The 15,183-nt window shown below is 33.7% G+C and overlaps 1 protein-coding gene across 10 annotated transcripts in view; it reads left to right on the forward strand.

Moving 5' to 3' along the window:
- INPP4B (inositol polyphosphate-4-phosphatase type II B) overlaps window positions 1–15,183 on the forward strand; it is a 910,826-nt gene that overhangs the window by 59,714 nt on the left and 835,929 nt on the right. Inside the window, exon 2 of one of the 10 annotated variants that reach the window (XM_073237004.1) lies at window positions 5,882–5,948. The exons of the other annotated variants lie outside the window; for them this stretch is intronic. The gene's annotated coding sequence lies outside the window, so the exon portion shown is untranslated. The remainder of the gene's footprint in view (window positions 1–5,881; window positions 5,949–15,183) is intronic. 10 annotated transcript variants of the gene reach the window in all.

Below are 15,183 nucleotides of genomic sequence, written 5' to 3' on the forward strand. Positions count from 1 at the left end.
CCTCCCCCACCCCTCCCCTTTGGTAACCGCTAGTCCCTTCTTGCAGTCTGAATCATTCAGTCATTTATTTTTAAAAAATCAGCTGACTGCTAACTGTGTGCCAGGTACTATGGTAGGCATATGGATTACAATGGTGAACAAAACAGTCCTGGTCTCTGAAAGCTTATGTTATGGCAGAGAGACAGACAGTAAATTAAGATGATAATGTATAAATACATTTGGTTAGTTCTAAAAGGTGATATGGAAGTGCTGTTGAAAGAGTTGCAGAAAAAAAGAAAGCATTAAACAGGGTAAGAAATCAGAAGTGCCACGAGTCTGGATAGGACAGGTACGACTTTGCAGACTGGGTAGCATAAACCTTATCGTGAGGTGACATTTAAGCAAAAAATTGATGGAGGGAGGGATTTAACCCTCAGGTATTTGGGAAAAGTATTCTAGACAAAGGGTGTAGCAGTTCAACGACATTGAGAAAGGAGTATTCCTGGATTGTTTGAGTAGCACCAGAATGTCCAGTGAGGCTGGAACAATGTGACTAAGTTGAGACAGTCAGAGACAGAGGTTAACAATGACAGACTATATAGACCTGTTAGGTCAGTGTAAGAATTTTTGGCTTTTACTCTGAGTAAAATGGGAAGTCTTTGGAGGTTGGGATCAGAGAAGTGATATGATCTGATTAAAATGTTAAAGTGATACATTTATTATAAGTAGTATTGATTCACTTTCTCATATTGAATGCTTTTAGAATAAGACATTTAGTTATGATGTACTACTACTCTTCTTTTTGAAGTATTGATGGGTTGTATTTGATATTTTCTTTAGAATTTTTACATTGATAGTCATAAGTGAAATTAGTCTGGAGTTTGTGTGTGTGATTTGAGTAATATATATATCCTTAAGATAAATATCAGTGTTTTGCTCACTTCATAAAAAGAACTGAGAGGTTTCCTTAGACTTCTCCACAGAGAACCTCTCTGTATTTTGCAGTGCTTAAAAGGAATTGGCATTATTCTCTTTTTTGTTTTGTTTTTAAGGTTTCCTGGAATTCCTGGGTGAAACCAGAGACATATTTTTTTCTTTATCTCTATTCCTGTGTTTAAGCCACAGGAAGGAAACCATTGCAGGGTTTTGTGCAGTAAAATTCAAAAGTAAAGTGATAGGTAGCTGGGCTTTTAAAAAAGTTCTTTTATGGGAAAAATGTAAAGAAAATTCTTAGTGAGTTTTTTCTTATACCACAAAGAAACTGAAAATGATTTTGCTGATAATTTTCAGTCATTCTCATGTTAAATTCAATCAATGGAAAGTAATTGTTGACCATCTACTGTCTGATTATTAGATGAATATATACTTGAAATTATATTGTAACTGTTAACTAATTGATGACTATTGCAAAAATCCATTTGAAAACTTTGATGTTGCATGAGTTGCCTTAAGAACTTTGTCTTGATGTTTCCTACCTTACATCTTACCAACCATTCTATTCAGCTTTATTATTTTTGTACAGAGATGTGGTAAGTGCTATCTTTTATTATTTGTTCCTAGATGGAAACTGAAAGAAGTAAAAGGAACCCCCAGAATAAAAGCTGAAAGCTCTCAGCTTTAGTAGGCTGAGAAAATTGATGTTCTGGCCCATGCTTTCAGGAAAACTTTCATAAAATGAAATCACTATCTCAAAGAGATATCTGCACCGCCAAGTTCAATGCAGCATTATTCATAACGATCAAGACATGGAACATGGAAACAACTGAAGTGTCCATGTGTTATATATATGTGTGGGATGAAATATTATTTGGTCATAAGAAAGAAAGAAAGCCTGCCTTTTGTAGCATCATGGATGAGACTGGAGGACATTATACAAATAAAACAAGCCACACACAGAAAAACACAAATCCTGTATGATCTCACTTATATATTGCATCTAAAAAAGTTAAACACAGAAACAGAGAATGGATTGGTGGTTGCCAGTGGCTAGGGGTTGGGGAAATGCGAAGATGTTGGTCAGACGGCATATACTTTCATTTATAAGATGAATAAGTTTTGGAAATCTAATATACAGCTTGGTGAGTATAGTTAACAAAACTTTATTTTATATCTGAAAGTTGCTAAGAGTTGATACTAAATGTTATTACCAAGAAAAAGTAATTATGTGAAGTGATAGACGTTTTAAGTATCCTTTTTCAATATGTATGTGTTGAATTATCACACTGTACACCTTAAATTTAAACAATGTTAGTTATCACTTATATCTTAGTAAAATAGGTGGGAAAAGATACATTTAATATCATTTAGTAGGTGGACTGTTCAAGAAAAATCATGTTACCTATTGGAATGTTCTCAACTTCACATAATAGGTTTCTCCCCTGAAGTGGAATAAACAGTGGGGGATCATTTTTCTTCCCATAACAAGTGAAGAGGTAGGTGATTCTAGGGTTGGTTCAGCAACTCCAGTCTAGGCCTTTTGGGCAGCTTTTCTTAGATTCTTTTGACCTTCCCTCATTCCTACAATGTGGCTGCCACAATACCAAACATGACATCTTCTTACCAGTCCTCAAATTCAGAAAGAAAGAGGTAAATGTTTTTTTGGACATATTATTTTTCTTTTTTTAATAAAAAAATCTTTTTAGCTATCTCTCCATTGGAAATGAATAGGTCAAATGTCTAATGAACATTCTCTTGCAAAGGAAAATGAGATTACTCTGACTTCCATGTATCAATTACAATTTATTCCCTGGGGGTTACTTAGCACATTACTGCCCTAAACCTGAACCCCAGCAGGTTCCTATTAAAAAGGAAAAAAGGGAATATCTTCTGGTTAGGCATTTAAGTGCCTACCTCACTATCTAAGAGCCAAACCCTTAATGACCCTTGCAAGGATCATCTGTGTTTGTTTCATTTCTATCTCCTCACAGCTGCAAGTCACCAAGTTCAAGCAGTGATTCTCTTGTCCTCCAACAGGATCTTCATTACTCTATATATTGATGAACACAGATTCATTTTCCAGCCAAACTCCCTCTCATGAGTTCCAGATCAAAATATTTATCTAATCATCTAATCCATAATTACATCTTCTACTTGGATGTCTCATAATTCCAAAACCTCAACAGATCCACAATTGAACTTGTCATCTTTTAGTCCTTTCTGCTCCTCTGTTTGGAGTTCTCCCCTCAGAGAATGGCTCCCCTCCTGGAGTCAGCTTGGTTCCTGCCTCTCCATTATGACTCACACCCAGTCATTGAGTTTGTAGTTCTTGACTTGTAAATATCTCTCAGGTCCATTGACTTACATCCATTTATATTAGTTTCCTAGAACTGACATAACAAAATACTGCAGACTGCATGGCTTAAAAAAGGGAAATTTATTTTCTCTCAATTCTGGAGCTTTGAAGTCCAGTGTCGGGTGTGTCAGAGAGCCAAGGCCCCTCTCCTAGGTTTGCCGACGGCCGCTCTCATCTGTGTGGTCTCCGCCTGTCTCGCTGTGTTTCCATATATCCTCTTCTTATAAGAACACCATTCTGATTGGATTGAGACCTACACTAACAGCTTCATTTTAACTTAATCACCTCTTTAAAGGCCCTGTGTCCAAACGCAGTCACATTTGAAGGTACTGGGGGCTAAGGCTTCAACATCTGAGTTTTGGGGAACACAATTCAGCCTGTAACCATCCCAGTTCTACTTTATTTTGGCCATTACCATCTCTTGCCTAAATTACTCGCCACCACCTATTTCCCCTCAGTTCTTTCCTTATTCTCCAGTTAGAGTGTCCTATATGTCTCATCATGACACCCTATATTTAAATATCTTCAGTGATTTTTTTTTTAACCACTTTAACCTGTTGTACAAGTCTCTTTTTGATCTCTTTGGTAAACTGCTCCAACTTTATTTCTGGACAATTCCCCCTCCACCACACTCTTAATCAAGCCCATTTTCCAGCTATATGAATCTGCTTTCAGATTCTCTAAGTGACCTACCTGCTCTACAGACTCTGGGCTCTCAAACACCCTTGTGTTTGTAACTTAGTTTCAGTGTGAAATAATATTCTGTCCTTTGCTTACTCCATCACCTTGAGTCATTGTGTCATCCAATAACGTTTAATCACTTAATGGTAATTTAAGAAGTTCCAAGCATAGTACCAAGAAGGGAATACTAAAAGAGGCCCTCAACATGTAACACCCAAGCAATTATCACAAATCTCTGAAACAAAAGTAAATATCTTACTTCCAACATCCTGTGGTATTTTCAGGGCTATAATCTAACTGATATGATACAGTTAGTATTTTGCCTTTAGAACTTTAAACACTAAGGAGATCTATGGAAGTCATTGGATCTCATTGTTTCAGAGATCTGCATAAATGTTAATTCTTTAATATTCCTTGAAAAAATGATTCCATAATATTTCTGGTGATCCAATTCCCATTTGATCAGATACACACTATTCCCTTAAATTGATGCCATGGTAAGAATAATCAGGATCAGAAAGGAAGCATGATTTGTTAAAACAACCTTTTTTAACAACCTTGTAAAGAAGTGCTGGTAATTTATGGTTGACCCAGAGTCTTTGACCTGCTCTGCTGCTTCCATAGAGATACATTGGCCATAAAAGGAATGGAGCCTGGAATGTTGTTTGTTTGCCTGGTATAAATTATTAGTCACTTTTGGGAGAAAGGAGATTGCTATTTCTAAGGCTGCTGTGTGTACATTCAACCTTAAAGACATCATTTTTTTTACTGGTTTTCAAAGCACTTGAAAAGATCTCACACTTATCTTTTGGATTTTAGTTTATGTAGCAACATTTTACATAATAAGTCAAAGAATCACCTGCATTTACCTAAATTACATGCTTTTCCAATTAAAATGATCTTTATAGAGTCTAAATTTATTGTGCTTCTCTTAAAGATAGTTTTTATATTTCTGGAAATTTAAGCTGTGAAAATCATCAAAGAGGTAAAGGTTCTGTACACAGCTGTGTTCATTGCATCATTATTTATAATCTGAACAATTGAAAAAATTGGAAGAATACAAGTTTTTAATATTAGGAAACATGCATTGAAATTTGATAAATTAAATATGTTAAAGACATTTATGGAGAGGATTATGTATGGGGGGAACACTTCTTATTAAAATATTTTTTGTAAAACCTGGAAACAAACTTGCAGATACAACAAGCCAGCTATTACAAGTCTCTGTGTACACACAGAGTGAAGATGGGAGGACATGTGAATTGTTAAAACTATTCCTGGATCATAGAGTTGTGAAGGATAGTTATTTTCTGTACTTCTCTGTTTTCTGACTATTCTGCACTTGCTAATTTTTTTATAATCCCTCTATACTTACTTTAAAAATTATATTTGAATAGTCCTTTATGGAAACTTTTTATTATTAATTTTTAGAAGTAGGGTGCAAAATATTAGTTTTGCCGTGATTTTAGTTATGTAAAATAATTAAGATAGTTGCCAACCTATCAAAAGTGGCTACTTCCCAAGACAGGATAATATTTTTTCCATACTTTTTTCAAAATTGCCCAGTTTTTCCATGATATGTATACCTTTTTAGATGTATAAATAAAATCAATGAAAAATGCACACAACTATTTATAATATATTGAGACCAATGCGTTTTAGATAGTAATGCATAGAAGTAATCCTGAAATACATGTGGGGAAAAGAGAACTAAGAGATTTTATATGTAATATTCATAAACAATATTAGTTGTAAAGCATTTAATAGAGGTGGGGTAAGTCTCTAGCTTTCTCCTCATAGTTTTATCATATATGTTTTAAACCCTACACCTATATTGTCAGGTTTCTCATGCCTTTGAAGTTATATAAATGAAATTATGTTTGCATTCTGTTTATACCTTGCTTTATTCTTCAACATTATGTTTCTGAGGTTCAACTGTGTTGTTGCATGAAGTTGCAGTTCATTCATTTTCATTGCTGCATAGTGTTCCATGGGGGTGAGTATAGCACAATTTATCCATCTTATGTTTGAGTTATTTTTTGCCAGTACAAAAATGCTAAATGAATATTGTTGTGAAATGTTTTCCAAGATACATATCAAGATATATATATATATATATAATCAGGGGTTAAATTGTTAGCTTATACCATATGCACATGTTTACACCTACTCCATAGTGCCAAATTGTTTTCCAAATTATATCCTCCAATTTTGGGGGGCCATTTTTATTGCCTCTTCTTAAGTGCTGCCATTTTAAAAATTAGGTTGTCATTTCTGATTGATTTGTAGATAGAGTTTATATATATTTCATGCTAATATTTAAAAATATTACAAATATTAAGTCTGTGGCTTGAATTTTCATTTTCTTTTTCTGATATTGTTTGATAAACTGAAGTCCTTAATTTTATTATAATATCTAGTATATCAGCTTCTCCTTTTTGATTTGGACTTTTTATGTTTATTTTAAGAAATCATTCCATGTCCTATGATGTTAAAGATATTCCATCTTATTTTCTTAAAATTTTATTCTTTTGTCTTTCATATTTAGTTCTTTAACACACAGATTTTTTTTTTTGTGCATGGCATCAGCAAACATCTAATGATATGGTAACTATGTATCTAGTGTTTTATTTTTTTTCCCCATTTTATCTTAGTCCCTTTTATTGAAAAGTCCATCCTTTTTATATTGACCTTAAATTCAGGTCTGTAATGAATCAAGCTTCTATATATCTTTGATTCAGGTTCTTTATACTACTCCTGTCCTATTTGTCTTTCTCTAATCTACACCATCTTAAACTATAGCTTGATATATGTACTGCTTTATCTGTATTTTACACATAATATATCTTCATAATTGGTAAGTTGGGTCTTGCTACCTTGTTTTTATTTTCATTTATGAGTGTCATGGCTATTCTTGTTCTTTTGCTCTCCTATGGACACATTTTAGAATTAGTTTGTGATAAATGGATGGATGGTTGGATAGACAGACATAGTCACCACCCTCCCAGAATAGCCATTAATTTTGTACTTGTCGTCACATTGATCCTAGAGGTCAGTTGGGCAATGTTGACGTCCATACAGGACATGATCTTTCAGTGTATGAGCATCATGTCTCTCTCTCTCTCTCCCTCTCTCTCTCTCTCTCTCTCTCTCTCTCTCTCTCTCTCTTTCTCTCTCTCTCTCTCTCTCTCTCTCTTTCTTTCTTTCTTTCTTTCTTTCTTTCTCTCTTTCTTTCTCTCTTTCTTTCTTTCCTTCTTTCTTTTTCTATTTATTCTCTGATTCAGGACACCCCCTACCATCACCAATTGAATGGGTGCTTTGATTTCTTATTTTTTCTAGTTAGTAATAAGTATAAGCATGTCTTCATATTTTTGCTACTCATTAAGGTTTCCCTTTCATGAAGTTCTTGTCTACATCTTTATGTGATTTCTGGTTGGTTTATATATTTGTAGAAATTCTTTATATCCTGAATTCTTTACATAGTTAGATATTGATTATATCTCCCTATATGGTATCTCTCAATTTCTACTATATTGTTAAAAGAACAGAAATCTTTAATGCTTTAATGTTGTATCCATCAATTTTCACCTAACAGTTTGAGTTTGGTGTCTTATTTAAGAAATCTTCATGAACTTACATTCACAAACATATCCTCTTATGTTTACTGGCTTCATACTTTTCTCTCTTATATTTAGGTCTTGAAAACTTTGTATATAATATAGGATTGATATATAGTATTAATTTTCATTATATAATGAGCCTGACTTCCTAATATCAACTACTGTATACAGTCTATTCTTTCCTCCCCAATAATTCAATTTTCAGCTTTTGCAGGTGGAACTTTTGTTCTGTTGTTAAATTTTTTTCTTCATAATTACATGTAGTTTTTATTACTGTGGTCTTTTTTTGTTATGTGTTAAAGCATGTTACGGAGAGAATCCCTCTTTTATTTCCTAACTTGATAAATCTATTCAGGGTTACACACACACATACACATCATAACTTGTTCATTAAATTCTTAAAAAGATATAGCTGAATTTTGGGTAGTCTTACATTTAATTTATAGATAAACTTAATTTGGGGAGTATTGATTTTAGGATTATTTACAGGTCTAATTTGCTCCATCCACAAATATGTTATCCACTTATTAAAGTCTTTCTGAAAATCTTTTAGGAAATTTAAAAGATTTTCTCTCTGTAGGTTTTATGTAATTTTGGCTAAGTTACTTCCTTGGTACTTTTAATTTGCTCACTATAATGAGTAGTATCTTTTTTTAAATGAAATTTTCTAGCTTGTTATTAGTGGTTTAGGAACATTTGTGTATTTTGTAAGTTAAATTGTATTTGGAAACCTTGCTACAGAATTTATTAATTCAGAGTTTTTTGTTGATTCTAGTGGTTTTCTATACAGATAATCTCTCTTTTACAGGTAACGAGAGTTTGCTTTTTAACTTTCCAATTCTTATACCTCTTTTTATATTATAATAGTTATCTTTGTCTTGTTTCTCAATTTAAAAACCGTATTGAAAATTTCTTTAAGTATGATATTTTCTGTAGTGTTCATCCATTAAACATCTTATCAAATTTAGGAAATAATTTGTTACTTCTGTTTTCTTTGGTTTTATCATATAAACCTGTTGAAATAGTCATGAATTTTCTGTAGGAATCTTCTGTAATTTCTTCTTTTTCTTTTAATTTTCTTTAATTTTTTAAACAAAGCTTTACATTTTTTATAAAGGTATCACATATATTTTGTTAAATTTATTCCTAACTACTCTGTGTTATTATGCTTATTTGAAGTAATACCTTTATTACATTTTACTAGTCCTTGTTGCTCGTGTTTGGAAATGCAATTGATTTCTGTACATTGTTTTGTTTTCAGCAACTTTTCTAACATGTTTTATTAATCCTACTAACAAATAAAATGTGCTTAGCACTGCACCTTATTTATTTTGTCTTTTCTCTTTGACTTCTGGAATCACAGTTTTCTGTGCACAATTGATTGGAGTGATTGGTATTATTGTCCTTCTAGGACTTTGAGGCCTCTAAGGAAATCCTTACAGAAGCTTTTTCTTACTTGCAGAGCCTGAACACTAGCTGCTGCAACAAATACATCATTTGCTGTGTTTTGCTCTTAACTCTTTTTATTCTATAGGTAGTTGCATTGAAGGATATGCCTTGCGTATCTGCTTCTTTGTTCTGTTTAACATTTACTGAGTTTATGCTGGGTCAGGTGCCAGGGATACAAGATGGTAAAGTCAGTTCCTGCTTTCCAGTAATTTAGAGTCTTGTGGATTTTCACAGATTTGTTTCTGATTAATTCTGTATTACAAAGTATAACTTTGAGCAATGTTTAAATTAAGTTTGGCACTGTTGTTACATCAACTCTTTACTGATGATGTGGAGAGCATCCTCTTTCTGTTTGCACTATGTGGCTTGGAAAGGCTCCTGTGCTTAGGTGTGGAGTGATTTTTCCATCTGGGACATCTCTCTGGACATTTACCATTGTAATGTTAGTGAAAGTATGGTCAGGGAATTGTTACTTTCTTTGAGCCCATCATAATGATTTTCATTTCTTAACAGTGTCCCTATTTGAGCTCACCTTAAATCAGTTTCCTTAAGCTAAAAATAAAAGACTAATAGTTACCAAAGGGAAAGGGACTGGGGAGGATGGGTGGGAAGGGAGGGACAAGGGCAGGGAAAAAGAAAGGGGGCATTACGATTAGCATGTATAGTGTGGGGGGTGCACGGGAGGGCTGTGCAACACGGAGAAGACAAGTAGTGATTTTACAGCATTTTACTATGCTGATGGACAGTGACTGTGAAGGGGTATGTGGGGGGACTTGGTGAAGGGGGGAGCCTAGTAAACATAATGTTCTTCATGTAATTGTAGATTAATGATATCAAAATTAAAAAAATAAGATTTGGGGAAATAATTGCCTTCTTTCATATGACAATATATCATGCAGCACCTGAAAATATTTTCAAGGAATTTTTAATGGCAGGTGAAATTGTGCATGATAAAATACTAAGCCAAGTTAGCAAGCCAAACTGTTGCAGTATAATCATGTTAATACTTATTGAGAAATGAGTGTGTCTTGGTCTTCTTCTGTTTCTGTCAGGTTCTCTACTTTTCACATACTGTTTTGACAGTTGGAGGGAAATCTTCTTTCTTTTGTTTATTGAAGTATCATTGATATACAATCTTATATTGGTAACAAATATACAACACAGTGGTTCAACAATTACCCAGATTATTAATCCTCATCCCCTCTAGTGTGGTTACTATCTCTCAGCATAAAAATATGATACAGAATCACTGACTGTACTCTTGATGCTGTACTACTATCCCCATGACCAACTAATAATGACTAAGAATTTTTGTGCTCTCTTGCCTTCTTCAGCCACCCACACCAACCTCTCACCCATAGTAAGCAGTTGTCATGTCTCAATGTCTATGAGTCTGCTGCTGTTTTGTTCATTCTGTTTTGCTTTGTGTTTATATTCCACAATAAGTGAAAATCATTTGATTTTGGTACTTGTTTTTCTCTGCCTGGCTTATTTCACTGAGCATAATACCCTCTAGGTCCATCCATGTTACTGAAAATGTCAGGGCTTCTTGTGTGTATGTGTGTGTGTGGCTAATATTCCATTGTGTACATGTATCACATCTTCTTTGTACATTCATATTTTGATAGGTTGCTTCTGTATCTTGGCTATTGTGAATAATGCAGTGATAAACATAGCGGTGCATGTATCTTTTTGAATTAGGGGTTTTGTTTTCTTTGGATAAATTCCTAGAAGTTTTGTTACTGGGTTGAATGGCATTTCTATTTGTAGTTTCTGGAGGAACCTCCGTACTGCTTTCCACAGTGGCTGCACCAATTGACATTCCCACCAACAGTATAGGAAGGTTCCCATTTCTTCATATCTAATAGGGAAATCTAACTGATGTGAGGTGATATCTCATTGTGGTTTTTATTTGCATTTCCCTGATAATTAGTGATGTGGAGCATCTTTTCATGTGCCTGTTGCCCATCTGCATTTCTTCTTTGGAGAAATATCTGTTCAGGTCTTCTGCCCATTTTTTAATCAGGTTATTTGTTGTTTTGGTGTTGAGGTGTATGAGTTCTTCATATATTTTGGATGTTAACCCCTTACCAGATAAATCATTTACAAATATATTCTCCCATACTGTAGGATGCCTTTTTGTTCTGCTGATAGTGTCCTTTGCTGTACAGAAGCTTTTTAGTTTGATGTAGTCCCATTTGTTCATTTCTGATTTTGTTTCCCTTGCATGAAGAGATATAGCCAGGAAAAGACTGCTCGTACTTACACTCAAGAGGTTTTCACCTATGTTTTCCTCTAAGAGTTTTATGGTTTCATGTCTTATATTCATGTATTTGATCCATTTTGAGTTTACTTTTGTGTATGGAGTTAGACAGTAATCTAGTTTTATTATCTTGCATGTAGCTGTCCAGTTTTCCTAATGACAGTTATTGAAGACGCTGTCTTTTCCCCATTGTATCCATGGCTCCTTTATTGTATATTAATTGACCAAATTTATTTGGCTTTGTATATGGGCTCTCTGTTCAGTCCCATTGATCTATGGGTCTGTTCCTGTACCAGTACCATACAGTTTGATTACTGTAGTTTTGTAGTAGAGCTTGCAGTCAGGGAGCATAATCCCCCCAGTTTTGTTCTTTCTCAGGATTACTTGGGCTGTTCAAGGTCTTTTGTTGTTCCATATGAATTTTAGAACTATTTGTTCCAGTTCATTTAAAATGCTGTTGGAATTTTGATAGAGATTGCAACTGAATCTGTAAATTGCTTTGGGCAGGTTGACCATTCTGACAATATTAATTTTCCCTATCCATGTGCATGGGAAAGATTTCCATTTATTTGTGTCTCCTTTAATTTTCCTCATTAGTGTCTTATAGTTTTCATAGTATGCATCTTTAACCTCTCTGATTATGTTTATTCCTAGGTATTTTATTCTTTTAGATGAATTGTAATTGGAATTGTTTTCCTGATTTCTCTTTCTGCTTGTTGGTTGTTAGTATATAGGAATGCAACAGATTTCTGTGTATTAATTTTGTATCCTGCAACTTTGCCGAATCCAGTTGTTAGTTCTTACAGTTTTCTAATAGAAACTTTAGGGTTTCCTTTTCATAATATGTCATCTGCAAATAGTGACAGTTTAACTTCTTCCTTACCAATTTGGGTGCATTTTATGTGTTTGTGTTGTCTGACTGTTCTGGCTACGACCTACATACTATGCTGAATAAAAGTGGTGAGAGTAGTTATCCTTGTCTTATTCCTGATTTTAGAGGAAAAGCTCTCAGTTTTTCACCATTAAGGATTATGTTAGCTCTGGGTTTGTTGTATAAGGCTTTTATGTTGTGGAATTTACCCCTTATGCTCACTTTGTTGAGAGTTTTTATCATGAATGGATGTTGAATTTTGTCAAATGCTTTTCAACATCTATGGGATGATTGGCAGTTTTAATCCTTCTTTTTGTTAATGTGGTATATGATATTGATTGATATATGTATATTGTACCATCCTTGTATCCCTGGAGTAAATCCCACTTGATCATGATGGAGGATCCTTTTGATGTATTTTTGAATTTGATTGACTAATATTTTGTTGAGGATTTTTGCATCTATATTCTTCAGGGATATTAGTTTATAAGTTTCTTTCCTTCTGGTTTCTTTATCTGGTTTTGGTATTAGAGTGAATCTGACCTCATAGAGTGAGATAGGAAGTATTCACTCCTCTTCTTTTTTTTGGAATACTTTAAGAAGGATGTGTATTAGCTCTTTTTTAAATTTTTGGTAAAATTCAGCAGTGAAGCCATCTGATACAGGCGTTTTGTTCTTAGGTAGCTTTTTGATTACCAATTCATTTCATTGCTGATAATTGGTCTGTTCAGATTTCTGTTTCTTCCTGGGTCAGTCTTGGAAGAATTTTTCTAGGAATTGACCATTTCTTCTGGGCTGTTCAATTTATTGGCATATACTTTTTCATAGTATTTTCTAGTAATTATTTGTATTTCTGTTGTATCTTTTTTGACTATTCCTTCTTTGTTTATGATATTGTTTATTTGTGTACTCTCTTTTTTTCTTGATAAGTCTGGTTAGAGGTTTATCTATTTTGTTTATTTTCTCAAAGAACGAGCTCCTGGTTTCATTGATTTTTTTCTATTTTATTTATTTCTGCTCTGATCTTTATTATGTCCCTCCTTCTCCTGACTTTGGGTTTCATTTGTTCTTCTTTTTCTAGTTTCATTAATTTGGAGTTTTAGCTGTCATTTGGGATTGTTCCTGTTTCTTGAGGTAGGCCTGTATTGCTGTATACTTTTCTCTTAGTACTGCATTTGCAGCATCCTGCAAATTTTGGACTGTTGAATTTTTGTTTTCACTTGTCTCTTTGTATTGCTTGATTTTTGTTTTAATTTGTTCATTGACCATTGATTATTTAGAAGGATGTTGTTAAGCCTGCATGTGTTTGTAGGTTTTCTTGTTTTCTGTGTGTAATTTATTTCTAGCTTCATACCATTGTGGTCTAGAATCTGCTTAATACAATTTCCATCTTTTTGAATTTACTGAGAATTTTTTTTTTAGCCTGGTATGTGATCTATTCTGAAGAACATTCCATGCACACTTGAGAAAAATATGTATCCTGCTGCTGTTGGGTGGAGTGCTTTGTAGATATCTGTTAAGTCCATCTCATCTAATATATTGTTCAATGCCTCAGTTTCCTTTTTTATTTTCTGTCTGGATGATCTGTCTATTGATGTGCATGGTGTGTTGAAGTCTCCTAAAACGAAGGTGTTGTAATCTTTTTCCCCCTTTAACTCTGTTAGTATTTTTTTTAAGTAGTTAGGTGTTCCTATGTTGGGTGCATAAATATTTATAATGATTATATCTTCTTGCTGGACTGATTCTTAATCATTATGTAATATCCTTCTTTGTCTCTTGTTTCTTTCTTTGTTTTGAAATCTATTTTGTTGGATATAGTACTTGTACTCCTGCTTTTTTCCCTATTATTTGCATGAAATATCTTTTTCCGTCTCTTCACTTTTAGTCTGTGTATGTCAGTCTGGTGCAGCCTTCTTTCCTGTTACTTTTTTAAGATTAGTTGTATTAACTATATTTTCATACTACATGTGGTTTTGGGAGGAGTTCTCTGTCTCACCCCTCATGCCATCACCTTGAATCTATCCTAAGCACATAGTGTTTTACCTAAAGCAGAGTTTGGATATAGATTTTTCATTGACTGTTTTTATTTCCTTACTATTGTTGCATAAAAAGAGGAACAGCTGATTGCTCAATGTCATGGAATAAATTGGTAACATGGATATGAATGGAACCCAGAATTCAGCTTTACTAGTCATCCAACCTGGAATTTATCTTGACTGGTTTTATTGTTAGTACTGCTTTAGATTTATATCACAACTGAAAAGATAGTACAGAGGGTTTCTATATACTCCCATATGTAGTTCCACTTTAACATCTTATATTATATAACATTTTGTATAATAAATGAAGCAATCAATATTCATCATTATTAACTGATGCTCATATTTTACTCATATTTCCTTAGTTTTTACATAGTGTCTTTTTTCTTTTCCTAGATCTCATCCAGAATACCACATTACATTTAGTAGTTATCCCTTCTTAGGCTCCTCTTAACTGTGACAGTTTCTCCCTTTTCTTGATGACCTTGGTAGTTTTGAGGAGTACTGGTCAGGCATTTTGTAGATGTCTATCATTTTGGATTTGTTTGATGTGTTTTCATGATTACATAAGAGTGCTTTTTATGGGGAGGAAGTAAAAGAGGTAAAGTGCTATTTTTGTCATATCATATTGAGAATATGTATTATTAACATGATTTCTCGTGGTTGATGTTGACCTTGATCACCTGTCTGAACTGGGTTTCTTCACCCAGTTCAGTAAAGGTCCCTTGTTTTCCCTTTCTTTTCTTTCATACTATTCCTTTGAAAATAAGTCATTGTTCTCAGTCCACACTTAAGTAATGGAGAGTTACACTCTACATCCTTTAGGACTGAGTTTCTGTGTAAATTATTTGGGATATGTCTCTTATCCTCCGTTTATTAATATATTCTATGATTTATTTATATCTGTATGGATTCATGGACATTTATTTTTATACTTTGGTTTATAATATAATACAACTTTATTTGTTGCTTAAATTGTTCTGTTGTTG

The sequence above is a fragment of the Manis javanica genome, chromosome 5, assembly GCF_040802235.1.
Source record: "Manis javanica isolate MJ-LG chromosome 5, MJ_LKY, whole genome shotgun sequence".
Lineage (NCBI taxonomy): Eukaryota > Metazoa > Chordata > Mammalia > Pholidota > Manidae > Manis > Manis javanica.